This window comes from Ranitomeya variabilis, chromosome 5 (genome assembly GCF_051348905.1).
Source record: "Ranitomeya variabilis isolate aRanVar5 chromosome 5, aRanVar5.hap1, whole genome shotgun sequence".
Classification (NCBI taxonomy): domain Eukaryota; kingdom Metazoa; phylum Chordata; class Amphibia; order Anura; family Dendrobatidae; genus Ranitomeya; species Ranitomeya variabilis.
The window spans coordinates 519,526,021-519,550,359 of record NC_135236.1 but is presented as its reverse complement, the minus strand read 5'-3'; the positions used below and the strand labels follow the sequence as shown (position 1 = coordinate 519,550,359).

The following is a 24,339-nucleotide window of genomic DNA, read 5'->3' as shown; positions in this document are numbered from 1 at the left end:
GCACCACAGTACACTAACCTGATGAACAAGGCAACATGAACAGGGCAACGGAAAAATACCAGGCATACAAATATTCACTCACATATAACAGACAAATGCACCGAGGAGAGGATGGGGAAAAACCAAAGTAGGAGAAGGAAAGGGAATTATCACATTTACTAACCCAAGCAACGGTCACTTATAAATCCACCAAAAACACCTTCTCATATAACCAAACACCTATTCTCCAAGCCATGTAGCGCAAGCTAGCTCTGCCAATGTGTCTCAGTCAGGACCCAGATTATATAGGGGATAGGAGTGGCTAGCCATGCTCAGCTGAGAGCTCAAACTCCCAGAGCTCCCATCAAGGCCGATTAACCCATGTACTGCCAAAAGAAAGTTACACTCTTTAAAAAGAAGGTGAAGAGCTACTTTTCAGAGCAGGAGTAGAAGCAACCAGACGCTGCGGTCTTCTGGCTCCTCTCCTTCTCGGTAACCCTGTGACACACTAAGGGCTCATACCCATTTGTGAGAAAAAAAACGGTCTGTAATCTGGACCGAAAAAATTGGATGCAAACTATGCGAGTGTCATGCGAGTTCAATGCGATTTTTAATTGCACCATCCGTTTTACATCCCCTATGCAATGCATTTTTTTTTTTCTCAGCAACTATTTTTATACATTTACAGGACCATTTACAGTGTTCTATGCCACAGAATGGTAAGGTATCTGTAAAAAACAGACGGAAAACGGATGGTCCATATTCCGTGCGCTTTTTTCTCACACCCATTGACTTGCACTGGCGAGTCTCGTCCGAGACTCGCAGCAAATCGCAGCATGCTGTGATTTTTTTCTCAGTCCGATTTCACCTGAGGAAAAAAAAAAAAAAATCGAAAATGAGATGTCACCTATTGAATAACATTGGTCAGAGTGCAATCCGATTTTTTATCAGATTGCACTCGTCCGTTTTGCTCCCAAGTGAGTATGAGACCTTAATTGTGATGATAAGCTCCTAGCACTGATTAGACAAGAATGGGTTGTCACCAGTCAGGGTTTAGCCCGAAAACTAATATCCAGCATGTCATGGCAAATTGTAGAAGTCTTGAAAAAAAGTCAGCACTGTAAGTATTAGGCAGCAAATTTTGTGAAAACCAAAATTTGTGCCCGTTTCAAAACTTTTAGCCATGAGTGCACATGGGTGTGTGAAACTGGCTTTAGAAAAACACAAATTGTGAAGTTTCAGTTTGTAGATAAATATTTCAGCTAATACTATCCAATGGAATTATTGAACCTGGCACTGTAATGTAGACCGGATGTGTCTGCAAAATGGTTTAACTAGTGATGAGCGAGCACGCTCATGTCCTACGCGAGTATCTTTGGCGTGCTCGAAACAAATGCTCAAGTCGCCGCGGCTGTTTGATGGCCGCTACACATATAGGGATTCCCTAACAAACAGGCAATCCCCGCATGTGTTGCGACTGTCGAACAGCAGCGAGACATGCAGTGGAGGCGACTCGAGCATACTTTGAGCACGCCAAAATACTTCATTAGGACACAAGCATCCTCGCTCATCACTGTGTTACATCCGAAACTGCCACGGCCAGCCCTGGGCACACATCTGTGGTATATGGTCCAAGCTCGGATGCCAATACCTGGGCTGCCCGACAGCCTGATTTATGCAGGAGACTTGCCATGTGGGCCAGGTACTGTGATCCCGGCCTTAGTGGGTCTTCGATTTTACAGAGTCCATAGGTCTGAGATTGTAATTACAGGGGTCTGTACACACGGATCGGACAGGTGCATGCACGTACTGCCTGGCACCGCACATACATCCTATATAATGACTAGAAAACCATTCTTACCTGACTAGGATTACTGGGGCGTCACGTGTGCAATGTCCAGCACAATAACGCGCTGCAAGGTTGGCCCAAGAGGAGTAAAACATAAACTGGCCATTTATTACACAGGACTGGTATGTCATCACATCAGCCCACAGCACAGACATGACCACAGGCTGCCAGGTGACTGCCCAGAGGGGCACAGACCCCACAGCTCAGAAGTTTGGCACTGCAGAGTATGGAGTGCACAGGGGAGGGTCATGCCGGCACTCTGAGGGGGGAGAGGAGGCCAGTCTGCCAGCCATGCTGCACAGGGGCCACACACAACACGCAGCCCCGCATACACACCCCTTTCTGGTGTACACAGCCAACATGGCCACAGCTCCAGCAAGGACGCAACCTAACCAGCGTCACAGCCTAGGCAGCAGTGATTGGACAGCCGCTTTCCAGCGAGGGCTGTGATTGGACAGATGTAGTGTCACACAACTCGCTCCCGCCCCCTTCCTCCCAGCAAAGCTTCTGTGAGCGAACACATAAACAATCTCCTGCTCCATTCAATGCGAGGGGCGGGAGGGAGCCGAGAGCTGTGCCGCCGCCGCGCCTCCTCCCCCACCGCAACCTGGGCCAGGAACGGAGGGCTGCTTATGTAAAGCCGCGGCTCCTCCCTCCGCGCACACCCCCCGGCCATGCAGAGCCCTCTACCCAGCAACACTCCCCCTGCACTGCATGGAAACCTGCACTGCATGGAAACCTGCCCCGGCACAGTGCACCGGACCCACCGTGCGCAGGGGTCACTGTCCCGGGAGGACACGGTGTGTGACTGGGCACCACGCCCCCCTCACCTGCCTCCCCGCCCTGCACAGGTCCGACCCCGGGCCACACGAGCGCCGTGCCCTCCCCTCGCAGGGGCCCCAGGCTCTCACCCGTCCCCAGGCGTGCTCCGTGCGCCCTGTCAGCCGCCTCTCTGCTGCCGCCGTCGCCGCTCTTCCCCCCGGACGGTCTCCATGCTTTCTGCTTTGTTTTGTTTATTTCCTTCCTGACGGGTTCCCGGAAAGCGCGTGACTCCCCGCCCACGTGACTAGGTGGCCAGCCAATCCTCGCCGCTCGGTACCCAAGCCTGGCCAATCAGCGCTCTGCTGTCAGGGGTGGCAGTGGAGGGGGGAGGTGAAGAGGAGCAGTAGTGAGCAGGAAGAGAAGGCGGCAGAGCCCGGGGAAGCAGCCGTGCCCCACACGGTCCCCACCGGCCACCACTGCCGTCCCTGCACTGCCAGTGTGGCGGTGTACCGGGCAGCCTCCGTGTAACGTGCCCACCGCTGTGCCCGGCGGCCTCCCGCGGCGTGCTGGCGCTGTCATACGTCTTCTCGCTGTGTGTGGAGCGGGGAATCCCTGGGTGGGAGGGGTCTCCATTCATTCATTCATTACCACGGTGAGGAGGGGGCTACATGCCACACAGCTGAAGCGCTAGTATTGGACGCTGGCACGTCATCGCCCGGTCCTGCCATCCCTGGCACACACATATCTGCCCCCAGGTAGCGCCCATTCTTACCGTCACTGGGCACGCATACATCTACCCCCTGGATAGTGCCTATTTTTACCCTCCTGGGGCACGCATACATCTACCTCCAGGTAGTGCCCATTCTTACCCTCCTGGGGCACGCATACATCTGCCTCCAAGTAGTGCCCATTCTTACCCTCCTGGGGCACGCATACATCTGCCTCCAGGTAGTGCCCATTCTTACCCTCCTGGGGCACGCATGCATCTGCCTCCAGGTAGTGCCCATTCTTACCCTCCTGGGGCACGCATACATCTGCCTCCAGGTAGTGCCCATTCTTACCCTCCTGGGGCACGCATACATCTACCTCCAGGTAGTGCCCATTCTTACCCTCCTGGGGCACGCATACATCTACCTCCAGGTAGTGCCCATTCTTACCGTCACTGGGCATGCATACATCTGCCTCCAGGTAGTGCCCATTCTTACCCTCCTGGGGCACGCATACATCTACCTCCAGGTAGTGCCCATTCTTACCCTCCTGGGGCACACATACATCTGCCTCCAGGTAGTGCCCATTCTTACCCTCCCGGGGCACGCATACATCTACCTCCAGGTAGTGCCCATTCTTACCCTCCTGGGGCATGCATACATCTGCCTCCAGGTAGTGCCCATTCTTACCCTCCTGGGGCACGCATACATCTGCCTCCAGGTAGTGCCCATTCTTACCCTCCCGGGGCACGCATACATCTACCTCCAGGTAGTGCCCATTCTTACCCTCCCGGGGCACGCATACATCTACCTCCAGGTAGTGTCCATTCTTACCTTCCTGGGGCACGCATACATCTACCTCCAGGTAGTGTCCATTCTTACCTTCCTGGGGCACGCATACATCTACCTCCAGGTAGTGTCCATTCTTACCTTCCCGGGGCATGCATACATCTGCCTCCAGGTAGTGCCCATTCTTACCCTCCTGGGGCATGCATACATCTGCCTCCAGGTAGTGCCCATTCTTACCCTCCTGGGGCACGCATACATCTACCTCCAGGTAGTGCCCATTCTTACCCTCCTGGGGCACGCATACATCTACCTCCAGGTAGTGCCCATTCTTACCCTACTGGGGCACGCATACATCTGCCTCCAGGTAGTGCCCATTCTTACCTTCCCGGGGCACGCATACATCTACCTCCAGGTAGTGCCCATTCTTACCCTCCTGGGGCACGCATACATCTGCCTCCAGGTAGTGCCCATTCTTACCCTCCTGGGGCACGCATACATCTGCCTCCAGGTAGTGCCCATTCTTACCTTCCCGGGGCACGCATACATCTACCTCCAGGTAGTGCCCATTCTTACCCTCCTGGGGCACGCATACATCTGCCTCCAGGTAGTGCCCATTCTTACCTTCACTGGGAACGCATATATGTGCTCCCCCGATAATGGCCAACCTTAACCTCCCAGGGCGCCCATGCACTGCCCCCCCCCCCCCACCGGGTCATGTCCATTCTTGCTATATCTGGGCACACATACATATGCCCCTCAGATAGTGCCCATTCTTACCCTCCCGGGGCATGCATACATCTGCCCCCCAGGTAGTAGCCATTCTTACCTTCACTGGGCACGCATACATCTGCCCCCTGGATACTGCCCATTCGTATCCTCCCGGGGCACGCATACATCTACCAGCCGATGTAGTGCCCATTCCTAGCCTCCCGGGTCATACATTACACGAGGGGCGTTTCCATTTTTACCCTCACTGGGCACATGCATCTACCACTCTGGTCATGCCAATTCTTACCCTTACTGGGTCCACATGCATTTACCACCTGGGTCATGGGCACGCATACATCTGCCCCCCAGGTAGTGCCCATTCTTACCATCCCGCGGCACGCATCTGCCCCCCAGGTAGTGCCCATTCTTACCATCCCCGGGCACGCTTACATCTGCCCCTCAGTGCCCATTCTTACCCTCCCGGGGCATGCATACATCTGCCCCCCAGGTAGTGCCCATTCTTACCCTCCCGGGGCACACATACATCTGCCCCCCAAGTAGTGCTCATTCTTACCCTCCCAGGGCACGCATCTGTCCCCCAGGTAGTGCCCATTCTTACCTTCACTGGGCACGCATAAATCTACCCCCTGGATACTGCCCATTCGTATCCTCCCGGGGCACGCATACATCTACCCCCCCCAGGTAGTGCCCATTCCTAGCCTCCCGGGTCATTTACAAGGGGCGTTTCCATTTTTACCCTCACTGGGCACACATGCATCTACCACTCTGGTCATGCCAATTCTTACCCTTAGTGGGTACACATGCATTTACCACCTGGGTCATGGCTATTCTTACCCTCAGTGGGCTCACAGACATCTACCCGTTCTCTGGTAGTGCCCATTCTTAAAGAAAAATAGTGTTGTAAGGTGTCAATCAGTATGGAATCATATGGGAACCAAATATATTGAAATAAGTTTATTAAACACTTTAAAAACGTCATACACTGACAACATACATTATACAGAAGGTGAAAAATATATAAAACATCAATGGGATATCACATACAGGTGCTTCTCACAAAATTAGAATATCATCAAAAAGTTAATTTATTTCAGTTCTTCAATACAAAAAGTGAAACTCATATATTATATAGTCATTACAAACAGTGATCTATTTCAAGTGTTTATTTCTGTTAATGTTGATGATTATGGCTTACAGCTAATGAAAACCCAAAAGCCATTACCTCAGTAAATTAGAAATAACAAAAAACACCTGCAATGGCTTCCTAATCATTTAAAAAGCTCCCTTAGTCTTTCAGTAGGCTCCACAATCATGGGGAAGACTGCTGACTTGACAGATGCCCAGAATGCAGTCATTGACACACACACTCCACAAGAAAGGTAAGCCACAAAAGGTCATTGCTAAAGAAGCTGGCTGTTCACAGAGTGCTGTATCCAAGCATATTAATGGAAAGTTGAGTGGAAGGAAAAATTGTGGTAGAAAAAGGTGCACAAGCAACCGGGATAACCGCAGCCTTGAAAAGATTGTTTAAAAAGGCCATTCAAGAATTTTGGGGAGATTCACAAGGAGTGGACTGCTGCTGAAGTCATTGCTTCAAGAGTCACCATACACAGACGTATCCAGGACATGGGCTACAAGAGTCTCATTCCTTGTGTCAAGCCACTCATGATCAATAGACAAGGTCAGAAGCGTCTTACCTGGGCCAAGGAAAAAAAAGAACTGGAATGTTGCTCAGTGGTCCAAAGTGTTGTTTTCAGATGAAAGTAAATTTTGCATTTCATTTGGAAATCAAGGTCCCAGAGTCTGGAGGAAGAGTGGAGAGGCCACAATCCAAGCTGCTTGAGGTCTACTGTGAAGTTTCCACAATCAGTGATGGTTTGGGGAGCCATGTCATCTGCTGGTGTAGGTCCACAGTGTTTTATCAAGACCAAAGTCAGCGCTACTTTCTATCAGGAAATTTTAGAGCACTTCATGCTTCCCTCTGCCGACAGGCTTTTTGGAGATGGAAATTTCATTCTCCAGCAGGACTTGGCACCTGTCCACACTGCCAAAAGTACCAATACCTGGTTTAAAAACAACAGTATCACTGTGCTTGATTGGCCAGCAATGTCACCTGACCTTAACCCCATAGAGAATCAATGGGTTATTGTTAAGAGGAAGAGGAGAGACACCAGACCCAACAATGCAAACAAGCTGAAGGCTGCTATCAAAGCAACCTGGGCTTCCATAACACCTCAGCACTGCCACAGGCTGATCGCCTCCATGCCACGACATATTGATGCAGTAGTTGATGCAAAAGGAGCCCCAACCAAGTCTTTAGTGCATTTACTGAACATACATTTCAGTAGGCCAACATTTTAGATTTTAAAATAATTTTTCAAGCTAATGGTATTAAGTATTCTAATTTACTGAGATAATCACTTTTGGGTTTTCATTGGCTGTAAGCCATAATGTTGATGATTAACAGAAATAAATACTTGAAATAGATTATTCTCTTTGTAATGACTCTATATATTAAGATTTTCACTTTTTATATTGAAGAACTGAAATAAATTAAAATTTTGATGATATTCTAATTGTTAGAAGCACCTGTACATGTACCCTGATAGTCCCTAAATTAGTCTTGTGCTGAACCTCTGCCTTTCAGAAGAGGTTGACACCCTAGAAGGAGAACGTTGTAGCGCCCCTGCTCCTCAGCGGCTGTCCCTGGTGTACCCTACAGTGTGTCACCACAAATATATATTCAGGTAGCCACTTTCAGTAGACAGTCATTCCTGCAGCACTACGGGGATAATGGTACAACACCTACAGCTTTAAATCAGACAGGATATATACATGGTATCAACATCCCGCTTACCCCACTCTACTTACATCAATAGTAGATCACGCTACACACAGTGCACGTCAGACCTTGGCACAATGCCCGTACCGGTAGTGGCGTGCCGCCTACGCTGTGCGTCATGCTGAAGCGCTGGAACTCGTGGACCGGAACACTGTCTTATTTTGATGAACTGAAAACCCCCTTTAAAGGTGGTTTAAAAGATAAAAGTATTAAAACGTCCATGTGCTGTGTATATGCACAACTTATACCATACGGATAGCCCACTTACCAGTACAGGTCAATGTGATAGTTCACATGAATGCTTTTACACGCAGATGGTCCGCATGTGAAAAAAACATTGCAACAGAAATGACTAAGGCTACTTTCACACTAGCGTCGTACGACGCACGACCAATTGCGTCGTTGCGGCGCACCGACGCTAGCTGTTTTTCAACGCATCCGCTGCCCCATTGTGAGGTGCGGGGAGGAGGGGGCGGAGTTCCGGCCGCGCATGCGGAGACGACGCACCAAAAAACGGTACAAGCAACGTTTTTTGGTAGCGACGGTCCGACGCAACCGTCGCACGACGGTTGCGACGTGTGGCAATGCGTTGCACTGCGTCGCTAATAAAAGTCTATGGAGAAAAAACACATCCTGCAAGCACTTTTGCAGGATGCGTTTTTTCTGCAAAACGACGCCTAGCGACGTGCAGTGCACGACGTTAGTGTGAAAGAGGCCTTAGATCCTTATTCTGGATCAGACTCCCATTGTAAGCTATGGGTGCATAAAAAATGGATCATATGCCGGTTATCATGCGTATGCCGCCATACATTGCAATTATAAAGACCGGAAGCTAAACAATGAGATGTCAGAGGACGGCATTACGAAATTTCACTTACCAAATATTTCTTGTAAAAGTTTGGGTGCCAAATCTGCACTCAAGTGCATCAATGTGCAACAACAAAGCCCAAATGTGACAGTCTTAAGGCGCTACATATCTATATATATAATTGTCTAAGGGGTACTTCCGTTTGTCTGCAACTTCCGTCACGGAAATCCCGCGTCGCTGATTGGTCTCGCCAGCTGCCTGTCATGGCTGCCGCGAACAATCAGCGACGGCCACAGTCCGATTAGTCCCTCCCTACTCCCCTGCAGTCAGTGCCCGGCGCCCGCTCCATACTCCCCGCAGTCACCGCTCACACAGGGTTAATGTCAGCGGTAACGGGCCGCGGGTAACGCACTCCGTTACCGCTGCTATTAACCCTGTGTGTCCCCAACTTTTTACTATTGATGCTGCCTATGCAGCATCAATAGTAAAAAGATCTAATGTTAAAAATAATAAAAAAAACAGAAAACCTGCTATTCTCACCTTCCGTTGTACGACGATGCACTCGCGCCTGCCGCCATCTTCCGTTCCCAGAGATGCATTGTGAAATTACCCAGAAGACTTAGCGGTCTCGAGACCGCTAAGTCTTCTGGGTAATTGAGCAATGCATCCTGGGAACGGAAGATGGCGGCAGCCGCGCGCTTATCGCCAGAGCTTCGCTGGATCCCGGCGGGTGAGTATATAACTATTTTTTATTGTAATTATTTTTTTTTAACAGGGATATGGTGCCCACACTGCTATATACTGCGTGGGCTGTTTTATACCACGTGGCTGCTATATACTACATGGGCAGTGTTATATACTGCGTGGGCTGTTATATACTGCTTGAGCTGTGCTATATACTACGTGCCCTGTGTTATATACTGCGTGGCCTGTGTTATATATTGCGTGGGCTGTTTTATATAGTACGTGGGCTGTGTTATATACTGTTTGGGCTGTGTTATATACTGCGTGGCCAGTATTAACACATCGGGTATTCTACAATATTCTACAATCCTGACGAAGGAAAGCGATTTCCGAAACGCGCGTCGGGGTGCGCGGTGTCAGGACCTGGTGATTCTCCCGAGAGGTAATTTACAGACAGTGATTTGATTTTTTTATTTATTTGCACCTTGCACCTTGCACTTTGCTGGTGTGCTCACTTTGCTCTCAGCCGTGTACTACCTTCACTGTGGCTCTGCATCTATTGAGGAAATACTTATGGCACACTATATATTATAGCTGTGTGTTTATCATATAGTTGCACACTAACACATGTGGCACGTGGATAGATATATTTTTTTCTTTGCACTATATTTTAGTATATTGTTTGTGTGCTGCTACATTTTCCGTGTGGATATTTAGTTCACCTTTTGCATTTTATATATTATATTTTTTTATTATTTTTTTGTTTGCACATATGCACTTTATCCAGTGCCTTTTGAGTCAAAAATAGACTCGCATTTATGGTACACATATATTGTTACACAGTGTAGATTGTATTTCACAAACGGCATTTTTTTGGATAAACAATATAATCTTTGTGGTTTATCTTAAATATTATTTTTTTCATTTTACACATTTTATTTCTATAAATTGATATTATTACTAACAGCCCTTTGGGATCTTTTTAGTTTTTATATCTTCACTTTTTATACATTTTTTAGCGTCCTGTCTGTATTAACCAGTACTGTAGGTCACCATATATATTTATTATTAAAATTATATATTTTTGGCAAATTGTCCTGCTATAAAACCGCGTACTTGTTCTTTTATTTATTTTTTTAACATTTTTATGTACAACCTTGTTGCCATCTCACTATAATAAAGGCTATTTAACATTTATCTTCTGTGTGGATTCACTCCTTTTGGCGTTCCAGGTCTTGGTTATAGTGTTTGTTTTCATACTTTAGTGTTCACTCACTATTTCTTCACAGAGCACCGATATTATTGATCCTAGATTTATATTATTATTTATTTATATATTATTTTACGTTTTATTGGTGTGTCCGTCTGTGTACTTTTTAAAATATGTATGTATGTATATAGCAGCCACATAGTATATAGCACAGGCCACGTATTTGCTATATACTACATGGCTCCTATATACTACGTGGCCTGTGCTATATACTATGTGGCTGCTATATACATACATATTCTAGAATACCTGATGTGTTAGAATCAGGCCACCATCTAGTATATTATTATTATTATTATTATTTATTGTTATAGCGCCATTTATTCCATGGCGCTTTACATGTGAGGAGGGGGTATACATAATAAAAACAAGTACAATAATCTTAAACAATACAAGTCATAACTGGTACAGGAGGAGTGAGGACCCTGCCCGCGAAGGCTCACAATCTACAAGGGATGGGTGAGAATACAGTAGGTGAGGATAGAGCTGGTCATGCAGCGGTTTGGTTGATCGGTGGTTACTGCAGGTTGTAGGCTTGTCGGAAGAGGTGGGTCTTCAGGTTCTTTTTGAAGATTTCAATGGTAGGCGAGAGTCTGATGTGTTGTGGTAGAGGGTTCCAGAGTAGGGGTGATATGCGAGAGAAATCTTGTATGCGATTGTGGGAAGAGGAGATAAGAGGGGAGTACAGAAGGAGATCTTGTGAGGATCGGAGGTTGCGTGTAGGTAAGTATCGGGAGACGAGGTCACAGATGTATGGAGGAGACAGGTTGTGGATGGCTTTGTACGTCACGGTTAGGGTTTTGTACTGGAGTCTCTGGGCAATGGGGAGCCAGTGGAGGGATTGACAGAGGGGAGAGGCTGGGGAATAGCGGGGGGACAGGTGGATTAGTCGGGCAGCAGAGTTTAGAATAGATTGGAGGGGTGCGAGAGTGTTCGAGGGGAGGCCACAGAGCAGGAGGTTGCAGTAGTCAAGGCGAGAGATGATGAGGGCATGGACTAGGGTTTTTGCAGATTCTTGGTTGAGGAATGAACGGATTCGTGAAATATTTTTGAGTTGAAGTCAGCAGGAAGTGGAAAGGGCTTGGATATGTGGTTTGAAGGAGAGATCAGCGTCAAGGATTACCCCGAGGCAGCGAGCTTGTGGGACTGGGGAGAGTGGGCAGCCATTTACTGTAATGGTTAGGTTCGTTGGGGGGGTCGCGTGAGATGGGGGAAAGATGATGAATTCTGTTTTGTCCATGTTAAGTTTCAGAAATCTAGCGGAGAAGAAGGATGAAATACTAGCTGAAGAGCCCGGCGTTGCCTGGGCATAGTAAATATCTGTGGTTAGTTATAGCACCTCACTTCTCTTATTTTTCCATCACGCCTCTCATTTCCCCCCTCACATCTCTCATTTTCTCCCTTACACCTCTCATTTTCCCCCTCACTCCTCTCATTCCCCCCTAACACTTGTCATTTCGACATCACATCTGTCATTTTCCGATCACTCCACTATTTTCCCTCACTCCTCTCATTTTGCACTCACACCTTTTCATTTTCCCCTCAGTATATACGTTTGCCATCTCCCTTATATATAGCATACACCTGTATGTCATCTCCTGTATATAGTATACACCAGTTTGTCATCTCCCCTGTAAATAGTATATACCTGCTGTATGTCATCTCCTGTATATTGTATATACCTATGTGTCATCTCCTCCTGTATATACTATATACAGTGCCTACAAGTAGTATTCAACCCCCTGCAGATTTAGCAGGTTTACACATTTGGAATTAACTTGGCATTGTGACATTTGGACTGTAGATCAGCCTGGAAGTGTGAAATGCACTGCAGCAAAAAAGAATGTTATTTCTTTGTTTATTTTTTTTTAAATTGGGAAAAGTCTTTTCAGAGGGTCATTTATTATTCAACCCCTCAACCCACCAGAATTCTGTTTGGTTCCCCTAAAGTATTAAGAAGTAGTTCAGGCACAAAGAACAAGGAGCTTCACATGTTTGGATTAATTATCTCTTTTTCCAGCCTTTTCTGACTATTTAAGACCCTCCCCAAACTTGTGAACAGCACTCAAACATGGTCAACATGGGAAAGACAAAGGAGCATTCCAAGGCCATCAGAGACAAGATCGTGGAGGGTCACAAGGCTGGCAAGGGGTACAAAACCCTTTCCAAGGAGTTGGGCCTACCTGTCTCCACTGTTGGGAGCATCATCCGGAAGTGGAAGGCTTATGGAACTACTGTTAGCCTTCCACGGCCTGGACAGCCTTTGAAAGTTTCCTCCCGTGCCGAGGCCAGGCTTGTCCGTAGAGTCAAGGCTAACCCAAGGACAACAAGGAAGGAGCTCCGGGAAGATCTCATGGCAGTGGGGACATTGGTTTCAGTCAATACCATAAGTAACGTACTCCACCACAATGGTCTCCGTTCCAGACGAGCCCGTAAGGTACCTTTACTTTCAAAGCGTCATGTCAAGGCTCGTCTACAGTTTGCTCATGATCACTTGGAGGACTCTGAGACTGACTGGTTCAAGGTTCTCTGGTCTGATGAGACCAAGATCGAGATCTTTGGTGCCAACCACACACGTGACGTTTGGAGACTGGATGGCACTGCATACGACCCCAAGAATACCATCCCTACAGTCAAGCATGGTGGTGGCAGCATCATGCTGTGGGGCTGTTTCTCAGCCAAGGGGCCTGGCCATCTGGTCCGCATCCATGGGAAGATGCATAGCATGGCCTACCTGGAGATTTTGGCCAAGAACCTCCACTCCTCCATCAAGGATCTTAAGATGGGTCGTCATTTCATCTTCCAACAAGACAACGACCCAAAGCACACAGCCAAGAAAACCAAGGCCTGGTTCAAGAGGCAAAAAATCAAGGTGTTGCAGTGGCCTAGTCAGTCTCCTGACCTTAACCCAATTGAAAACTTGTGGAAGGAGCTCAAGATTAAAGTCCACATGAGACACCCAAAGAACCTAGATAACTTGGAGATCTGCATGGAGGAGTGGGCCAAGATAACTCCAGAGACCTGTGCCGGCCTGATCAGGTCTTATAAAAGACGATTATTAGCTGTAATTGCAAACAAAGGTTATTCCACAAAATATTAAACCTAGGGGTTGAATAATAATTGACCCACACTTATGTTTAAAATGTATAAAAATTTAACTGAGCAACAAAACTTTTTGGTTTGTAAGATTTATGCATCTGTTAATAAATCCTGCTCTTGTTTGAAGGCTCTAACTTATTTGCATCTTATTAAACCTGCTAAATCTGCAGGGGGTTGAATACTACTTTTAGGCACTGTACCTGTATGTCATCTTTTCTGTATATACTATATACCTGTATGTCATCTCCCCCTATATATAGTATATACCTGTATGTCATCTCCTGTATATAGTATATACCTGTATGTCATCTCCCCTGTATATAGTATATACCTGCTGTATGTCATCTCCTCCTCTATATACCTATGTGTCATCTCTTTTATATAGTACTAGATTGTGGCCCGATTCTAACGCATCGGGTATTCTAGAATATGCATGTCCCCTTAGTATATGGACAATGATGATTCCGACTGCCCGTCGCTGATTGGTCGAGGCAACCTTTTTGACATCATCGTCGCCATGGCAACCATTATGACTAGTGTTGAGCGATACCGTCCGATACTTGAAAGTATCAGTATCGGAAAGTATCGGCCGATACCGGCAAAGTATCGGATCTAATCCGATACCGATACCCGATACCAATACAAGTCAATGGGACTCATGTATCGGACGGTATTCCTGATGGTTCCCAGGGTCTGAAAGAGAGGAAACTCTCCTTCAGGCCCTGGGAACCATATTAATGTGTAAAATAAAGAATTAAAATAAAAAATATTGCTATACTCACCTCTCCGACGCAGCCTGGACTTCAGCGAGGGAACCGGCAGTGTTGTTTGCTTAAAATTCGCGCTTTAACTTCCTTACTTGAAGTCCCGGCTTGTGATTGGTCGCGCGCCGCCCATGTGACCGCGACGCGACCAATCACAGCAAGCCGTGACGTAATTTTAGGTCCTTCAGGATTTTAAAATTACGTTCCGGCGTTGTGATTGGTTGCGTCGCGGTCACATGGGCGACGCGACCAATCACAAGCCGTGACGTCACGGGAGGCAGGAGACGCGCACATTTTAAAATGCGCGCGTGTCCTGCCTCCCGTGACGTCACGGCTTGTGATTGGTCGCGTCGCCCATGTGAACGCGACGCAACCAATCACAACGCCGGAACGTAATTTTAAAATCCTGAAGGACCTAAAATTACGTCACGGCTTGCTGTGATTGGTCGCGTCGCGGTCACATGGGCGGCGCGCGACCAATCACAAGCCGGGACTTCAAGTAAGGAAGTTAAAGCGCGAATTTTAAGCAAACAACGCTGCCGGTTCCCTCGGTAAGGTGCAGGCTGCGTCGGAGAGGTGAGTATAGCAATATTTTTTATTTTAATTCTTTATTTTACACATTAATGTTGTTTCGATACCGATACCCGATACCACAAAAGTATCGGATCTCGGTATCGGAATTCCGATACAGCAAATATCGGCCGATACCCGATACTTGCGGTATCGGAATGCTCAACACTAATTATGACATCTACGTCGATACTGTGCCCGTCGCTGATTGGTCGAGGCCTGGCAGCCTCGACCAATCAGAGATGCGGGATTTCCGTTATGACATCATCGTCGCCATGCCGTGCCCGTCGCCAATTGGTCGACGCCTGGCGGCCTCGACCAATCAGAGACGCGGGATTTCTACGTCGATACTGTGCCCGGCGCTGATTGGTCGAGGCCCAGGCGGCCTCGACCAATCAGCGAATGAATAAACGGGACAGACAGACAGACAGAAAAACCCTTAGACAATTATATATATAGATATATCTGTGTCATCTCCTCCTGTATATAGTATATATGTGTGTCATCTCCTCCTGTATATAGTATATACCTGTAAGTCATCTCCTCCTGTATATAGTATATACCTGTGTGTCATCTGCTCCTGTATATAGTATATACCTGTGTCATCTCCTCCTGTATATAGTATATACCTGTGTGTCATCTTCCCTGTATATAGTATATATGTGTGTCATCTCCTGTATATAGTATATACCTCGGTCTCATCTCCTCCTGTATATAGTATATATCTGTGTCATATCCTCCTGTATATAGTATATATCTGTGTCACCTCCTCCTGTATTAGACCTCGTTCACACGTTATTTGGTCAGTATTTTTACCTCAGTATTTGTAAGCTAAATTGGCAGCCTGATAAATCCCCAGCCAACAGGAAGCCCTCCCCCCTGGCAGTATATATTAGCTCACACATACACATAATAGACAGGTCATGTGACTGACAGCTGCCGTATTTCCAATATGGTACATGTGTTGCTCTTGTAGTTTGTCTGCTTATTAATCCGATTTTTATTTTTGAAGGATAATACCAGACTTGTGTGTGTTTTAGGGCGAGTTTCATGTGTCAAGTTGTGTGTGTTGAGTTGCGTGTTGCGACATGCATGTAGCGACTTTTGTGAGATGAGTTTTGTGTGGCGACATGCGTGTAGCAACTTTGTGTCGAGTTGCATGTGACAGGTTAGTGTAGCAAGTTGTGTGCAGCAAGTTTTGCACATGGCGAGCTTTGCGCGTGGCGAGTTTTATGTGTGGTGTGTTTAGAGTATGTGCAAGTTTTGTGTGAGGCAACTTTTGCATGTGTTGCAACTTTTGTGCATGTGGCAATTTTTCCGCATGTGCAAGTTTTGCGTGTGGCGAGTTTTCCATGAGGTGAGTTTTGCACGTGTGGCAAGTTTTGCGTGAGCCTAGTTTTGCATGTGGCGAGTTTTTTGCGTGGCGAGTTTTGAGCGGTGACTTTTGTGTTTCGACTTTTATGTTTCGACTTTTATGTGGCGAGGTTGGTGTGTGTGTGGTGAAATGTGTGCTGAGGGTGATATATGTGTTCAAGCACGTGGTAGTGTGTGGCGCATTTTGTGTGTTCATATCCCCGTGTGTGGTGAGTATCCCATGTCGGGGCCCCACCTTAGCAACTGTATGGTATATACTCTTTGGCGCCATCGCTCTCATTCTTTTAAGTCCCCCTTGTTCACATCTGGCAGCTGTCAACTTGCCTCCAACACTTTTCCTTTCACTTTTTCCCCATTATGTAGATAGGGGCAAAATTGTTTGGAACGCGCGGGGTTAAAATTTTGCCTCACAACATAGCCTATGACGCTCGCGGGGTCCTGACGTGTGACTGTGCAAAATTTTGTGGCTGTAGCTGCGACGGTGCAGATGCCAATCCCGGACATACACACATACATACATACATACACATTCAGCTTTATATATTAGATATATATATATATATATATATATATATATATATATATATATATATATATATATATATATATATATATATAGTTATTAACTGTCCACATGGAGGTTTTAATGTGGATTTTACTCCAAAATCCAGATGAAAAAAAAATGCTTTAAATACCCTAAATAACTTCCTAGTAATTTCAATTGGAAATCATGATTACTGATGGTTTGGAGTTTTTTTTTACACATGGAAAAATAAGCAACATATCAATTATTGAGGTATTTCTGCTTGAAATAAAAATTCGCCAAATTTGACTACTCAAACTGATGCAGAAATAAACCTCTCCCTATGAACAAAAAATGTGCAAGAAAACTTTTCAAGCTTTTAATACGGATTTTTCAGCCTGAAATATTCACATAAACATTCTCGAAGTCTTATTTTTCTGTGGGTTTCAAGCTTTTTTTCAGATTTCTTTATTCTTTAGTGTAAAAGTACAATAGATTTAATTTTTATGTTTGGAATTATTACTTGTTATAAGTGTGCAATGGCATGGTCAAATTACAGTAGGTGGTCCTTAGAGGAAATCTGTCACAAGGTTTTTGTTTTGCAACCTCACCTGACAGTAGCATGATGTAGACAGAGACCCCGATTCCAGTCATGTCACTTACTAGGCTCCGTGAAGTTTTGATGCAATGACTGATTCATCAGCAGCAGATTAACAAGAGGACTAGTAAACCTGCTGCTAGGTAGTCCTCCATATTCATGAGCTCTGTATAACCCCGCCCACACCACTGATTGGCAGCTCCCTCTCTACACGGTACATGGGCAGAAAGCTGCCTATCAGTGGTGTGGGCGGGGTTATACAGAGCTCAGTATTCAGAGAACTGCTAAAACTATAATAAATAGGGATTTTGTCAAAATAACAGCAAGCAGGTCAGTAAGTTATACAGCGCTGGAATCCGGCTCTCTGCCCCTAAATCATTCTGCGTGCAGATTGGGTAGCGAATACCTAGTGACAATTCCCTTTAAGCACTTAAAGACATAGTCTGTCCAACATGACCATGTTCTAGTTTTGAGGGACACCATTAACTGTTCTGTAGATTAAAAAAAAAAAAAAACAATTCCAAGTGATAAGAAATGGGGAAAACAAATGCACAATCTTCCCAATGTTTTGTTCTTACAGCATTAAAGGGGCGGTAAAAATTACCTGGCATTAGTATTCTCCAGATCAATAATACAGCAATACTAAAGACGTAAAATTTTAGGCAGGGGGTAAAAAATGCTGCAAAGTAAGAATGCTTTCAAAGAACAAAGCGTCAATTTATTTTTGCCAATTAACAAAATGCGGAGAGAACTCTAAATCAAATCAGTATTTGGTGCGACCAACCGTTGCCTTCTAAACAGCCTCAATCCTTCTCGTTACACTGGCAGGCGCGGAGAGAATATGTCCCAAACATAGTGGAGAAGTAACCATAGGTCTTCTGATATAGTCTAGTGAAGTCCTTTGGGGTCTTCATGTGGTTCCAGGCAGACATGGTATGGAGATCAGGGCTCCGTGCAGCCAGATCATCACTTCCAGGACTCCTTGTTCTTTACACTGAAGGTAGTCCTGAATGACGTTGGCAGTACGGTACAGAAAAATGGCATTGGGTGCTCTGGACTGATGAGTCAAAAAGTGAAATATTTGGTGAAAGCAGTTTGTTCACTGAAGTGATGGAGAACGGTACAGTGACGAGTGTCTGCAGCCAACAGTGAAGCACAATGGACATTCATTGCAAGGTTGGAGATTTAGTCAGAACTAGTGGTGTCCTCAATGCTGTTAATTATAGGCAGATACCATCTGGCAGACATCACATTGGCTTCAAATTCATTCTGTAGCAGGACGGTGTAGTGTTTTTACTGACCCCCCCCCCCCCCCTTGTGTGGCACATACAGAGTTGAGATAGTCCCACAAAAAAAATGCAACAAGAAGCTAATAGTTTCCTAAACGCAAAAAAATTGTTCTTGCCATTCTTTTTTTCTTTAGGAAGTTTACTATTTAAGTTTTAATAAGAATAATAGATTTTGAAAGACCAAATTCTACGGACATACACTACCGTTACACTTTAGGGTCACCCAGACAATTTTGTGTTTTCCATACTTTTATTAATCCAATGAGTTGCCAAATGAATTGAAAATCTAGTCCAGACATTGACAAGGTTCGAAAAAAGATTTTTACTTGAAATAATTTTCTCCTTCAAACTTTGCTTTCGTTAGAGAATGCTCCCTTTACAGCAATTACAGCATTGCAGACCTTTGGCATTCTAGCAGTTAATTTGCTGAGGTAATCTGGAGAAATTTCACCCCATGGTTCCAGAAGCCCCTACCACAAGTTGGTTTGGCTTGATGGGCACTTTTTGCGCACCATACGGTCAAGCTGCTACCACAACAGCTCAATGGGGTTGAGATCTGGTGACTGCGCTGGCCACTCCATTACAGATAGGGAAGAAGCAGGCAGCTGGTATTCTAAGTAGTTCTTGCATAATTTGGAGGTATGCTTTGGGTCATTGTCCTGTTGTAGGATGAAATTGGCTCCAATCAAGCGCTGTCCACAGGGTATGGCATGGCGTTGCAAAACGGAGTGATAGCCTTCCTTATTTAAAATCACTTTTACCTTGTACAAATCTCCCACCTTACCAGCACCAAAGCAACCCCAGGCCATCACATTACCTCCACCATGCTTGACAGATGGCGTCAGGCACTCTTCCAGCATCTTTTCAGTTGTTCTGCGTCTCACAAATGTTCTTCTGTATGATCCAAACACTTCAAACTTGGATTCGTCTGTCCATAACACTTTTTTCCATTCTTCCTCTGTCCAATGTCTGTGTTCTTTTGCCCATATTAATCTTTTCCTTTTATTAGCCAATCTCAGATATGGCTTATTCTTTGCCACTGTGCCATGAAGAGCAGCATCCCGGAGTCGCCTCTTCACTGTACATGTTGACACTGGCGTTTTGCATGTACTATTTAATGACACTGCCAGTTGAGGACCTGTGAGGCATTGATTTCTCAAACTACAGACTCTAATGTACTTGTCTTGTTGCTCAGTTTTCCAGCGGGGCCTCCCACTTCTCTTTCTACTTTGATTAGAGCCTGTTTGTGTTCTCCTCTGAAGGGAGTAGTACACACCGTTGTAGGACATCTTCAGTTTCATGGCAATTTCTCGCATGGAATAGCCTTCATTTCTAAGAACAAGAATAGACTGTTGAGTTTCACATGAAAGTTCTTTTTTTCTGGCCATTTTGCGAGTTTAATGGAACCAAATGTAATGCTCCAGATTCTCAACTAGCTCAAAGGAAGGTCAGGTTTATAGGTTATCTAATCAGCCAAACTGTTTTTAGCTGTGCTAACATGCTTGCACAAGGCTTTTCAAGGGTATTCTAAGGGTATGGCTCTACGGTCCGGAGGGGCGGCGGTATCGCCGCAGCGGCGAAGCCGCTCGGCGCTAAGCCCCGCCCCCTTCCTGGGACGCGATCATGCCGGATGTGTTAACTCTTCACATCCGGGATGATCGCTCGCTCCCATAGGGCCCTGTGATATGCCTTGCGGGGACGCTGCGTCCCCGCAAGGTGTACGGACATGCTGCGATCTGAAAAGACGCGCAGCATGTCCGGAGTCGCAGGGCCGCCGCGTGCGGGTTTCCACGCAGAGTGGAGACGGGATTTCATACAATCCCCTCCACTATGCTGGAACATCTGGACGCTGCTTTTTTGACGCTGCAGCTCTGCGCAGCGTCAAAAAAGCAGCGTTTCCTGACCGTGGAAACATACCCTAACCATCCATTAGCCTTCTTAGGCTACGTTCACATTTGCGTTGTTGTGTGTTGCATCGGCAACGCAACGCAACGCATGCAAAACGTATTGTTTTGTGACGCATGCGTCCTTTTTTTGCTTGATTTTGGACGCACAAAAAATGCAACTTGCTGCGTCCTCTGCGCCCTGACGCGTGCGCTGCAGTGATGCATGCGTCACAAAAAAGCAAGTGCAACGCATGTCCATGCGCCCCCATGTTAAATATAGGGGCGCATGATGCATGCGTCGCCATAGCGGCGCCCGACGCTGCGTCGCACAACGCTAATGTGAACGTAGCCTTACACAGTTAGCAAACACAAAGTACCATAAGAACATTGGAGTGATGGTTGCTGGAAATGGGCCTCTATACACCTATGAAGATATAGCATTACATACCAGACGTTTGCAGCTAGAATAGTCATTTACCACATTAACAATGTATAGAGTGTATTTCTGAATCATTTAATGTTAGCTTCATTGGAAAAAAACTGTGCTTTTCTTTCAAAAATAAGGAAATTTCTAAGTGACCCTAAACTTTTGAACGGTAGTGTAGCTATAATGAATATGTATATTTTTATGCATTTACATTTTAATTTTGACTAGGGAAAAATTGAGTCGATTAGAATGTGTATTCTAATATTTTTTCAAATATTTTCACCATTTTTTGTCTCCATAGGTGACTTGAACGTGCAAGTATTTTATCGCTTGGTCTATATAATCAAATGCTACAGCACTGCAGTATATACAATAGTCTTAATCATGGTCTCCTAAGAAGCCCAGCCTGTGGCTTTAACAACATGGAGTAACAACATGGCAAGAAGGGGGCCCTTCAGTAGGCTCCTTGGTGCCATGCCAATGCATCTGCAGCCCACAATTTAGTCGTGGCAGGGTCGATGGGTGACGGATGAGATTTCACACCCCAAGTACTGCTGTCATTGATTCACAAGAGAATTCATGGGGTCAGCAGCAGTGATCTGAGCCAACTCCGCTTGCTGCTGTTTCAGGCATCTGCCAAGTGTGGAGCAGGCTCAACACCTATGCAAGCTGCACACATTCTGACCAGCTCCATGACCGACATGTCTGAGTGTAAAGAGGATAAGCTGTTAAAAAGAATGAGAGGAATTTATTATCCCCTCCATGCAAAAGCAAAAAAACAAAATCAGAAATTATGGTGTATGCTATATCTGTGCAGTAATTAGCGCCTTTACTCTTTCTTTCTTTTAATCCCACTAAATAAGTTGTTCCACTAGCTTGTATTGTAAGATTTAAAGGGGTTGTCCACTACGTGGACAACCCCTTCTTGATCTAAATGTTTGGCCACGGTTAAAAAAAAAAAAAAATACACTCACCTCCCATACTGGCACTGTTCCAGAGGTGTCAGCACTCACGGTCCCGGGGCTATCGTGTAGTTGTTGTTACATGTGACCTTGGCACCCAATCAGCGCAAGGCGTCACTGTTCCCGCCTTCGGACAAATCAAACTAAGAGTTAGTTTCATGTTCAATTCGACAGGAGGCGGGGACAGTGACATCAGCATTGATTGGGTGTCAAGGTCACAACAGCACAGGAGGGCCAATGCTGAAATGGTGCCAGCACAGGAGAGAAGTATAAGTTTTTTTTTATTTAAAATGGGGCCAAGCGTGGGGTATGAGAAGTTGTCCAAGTAGTCGACAACTTTTTAAAGCACATGGCTAAAGGAATGTGCATGGACCCACTACATAAGGGTGATATCTACAGTAGTGCTTAAATGTATACTCAGGGCAGCGTATATGGGAAAAAGATGTGATTTTATGTTATTTTACTATTGGCATTTAGCGTCTATCAACAGCATAAGTGCTTAAACCCCTTTGAGACGAAGTCTGTTTTCACCTTCATGACCAGCCCAATTTTTACAATTCTGACCACTGTCCCTTTATGAGGTAGTAACTCTGGAACGCTTCAACGGATCCTGGTGATTCTGCGTTTGTGAAAAAAAAAAAATGGAACTTTGGAGTAAATTTTGAATATTTCGCAATTTTCAAACTTTTCATTTTTATGCCCTTAAATCAGAGTCATGTCACACAAAATAGTTAATAAATAACATTTCCCACATGTATACTTTACATCAGCACAATTTTGGAAACACTTTTTTGTTAGGAAGTTATAAGGGATAAAAGTTGACCAGTGGTTTCTCATTTTTACAACAAAGTTTGCAAAACTATTCTTTTAGGGACCACCTCACATTTGAAGTGACTTTGAGGGGCCTATATGAGAGATCTATTTCGAGTGTTTATTTCTGTTAATGTTGATGATTATGGCTACAGCCAATGAAAACCCAAAAGTCATCTCAGTAAATTAGAATACTTTTTAACACAAGTTTGAAAAAATGATTTTAAAATTGGAAATATTGGCCTACTAAAATGTATGTTCAGTAAATGCACTCAATACTTGGTTGAGGCTCCTTCTGCATCAATTACTGTATCAATATGGCGTTGCATGGAGGCGATCAGCCTGTGGCACTGCTGAGGGGTTATGGAAGCTCAGGTCCCTTTGATAGCAGCCTTCAGCTCGTCTGCATTATTGGGTCTAGTGTCTCATCTTCCTCTTGGCAATACCACATAGATTCTCTATGGGGTTAAGGTCAGGCGAGTTGCTGACCAATCAAGCACAGTTATACTGTTGTTTTTAAACCAGGTATTAGTACTTTTGGCAGTGTGGACAGGTGCCAAGGCCTGCTGGAGAATGAAATTTCCATCTCCAAAAAGCTTGTCTGCAGAGGGAAGCATGAAGTGCTCTAAAATGCTGTCAGCCACAGTTTTGTGCACTTCTGAAAAAAAGGAAACCGTGGAACAGATGCCAGACTGAGTCCAGAGTAACTCTGCTGCCTTACAACAGTGATTGAATCCTTTGGGGGTTTCATCTGAATCAAATCTTGATAAAACACAGTTGACCTAAACCAGCAGATGACATGGCTTCTTAAACCATCACTGATTGTGGGTACTTCACACCAGACCTCAAGCAACTTGGATTGTGGCCTCTCCACTCTTCCTCCACACTCTGGGACCTTTATTTCCAAATGAAATGCAAAATGTACTTTCATCTGAAAACAAACCCTTGGACCACCGAGCAACAGTCCAGTTCTTTTTCTCCTTGGCCCAGGTAAGATGCTTCTGGAGTTGTCTATTGGTCATGAGTGGCTTGACACCAGGAATGTGACACTTGTAGCCCATGTCCTGAATACGTCTGTGTGTGGTGGCCCTTGAAGCAATGACTCCAGCAGCAGTCTTCTTCTTGTGAATCTCCCCTAAATTTCTGAATGGCCTTTTCTTAATCCTTTCAAGGCTGCAGCTATCCTTATTGCTTGTGCACCTTTTTGTACCACACTTTTTTCTTCTACTCAATATTCCATTAATATATTAATATGCTCAGATTCAGCACTCTGAACAGCCAGCTTTTTTAGCAATGACCTTTTGTGGCTTACCTTCTTTGTGGAGTGTGTTAATCTGTCAAGTCAGCAGTCTCTCCCATGATTGTGGAGCCTACTGAAACAGACTAAGGGGCCTTTTTATATGCTTAAGAAGCCTTTGCAGGTGTTTTGTTAATTATTCTAATTTACTTAGATAATGACTTTTGGGTTTTTATTAGCTGTAAGCCATAATCATCAACATTAACATAAATTGAAATAGATCATTCTATTTGTAATGACTATAATAAGAGTTTCACTTTTTATATTGAAGAACTGAAATAGAATATCCTTAAAAAGTTCATTTAATTTTGTGAGAAGCAC

General features: G+C 45.4%; 1 protein-coding gene across 2 annotated transcripts in view; it reads right to left on the bottom strand.

Moving 5' to 3' along the window:
* CREBRF (CREB3 regulatory factor) overlaps positions 1 to 2,874 on the bottom strand; it is a 47,045-nt gene extending 44,171 nt beyond the window's left edge. The window contains exon 1 of one of the 2 annotated variants that reach the window (XM_077265795.1): positions 2,740 to 2,874. The gene's annotated coding sequence lies outside the window, so the exon portion shown is untranslated. Of the gene's footprint in view, positions 1 to 1,840; positions 2,212 to 2,739 lie in introns of those variants that run through there. The other variant, XM_077265796.1, reaches the window with a different exon arrangement.
* Positions 2,875 to 24,339: the final 21,465 nt, after the last annotated feature.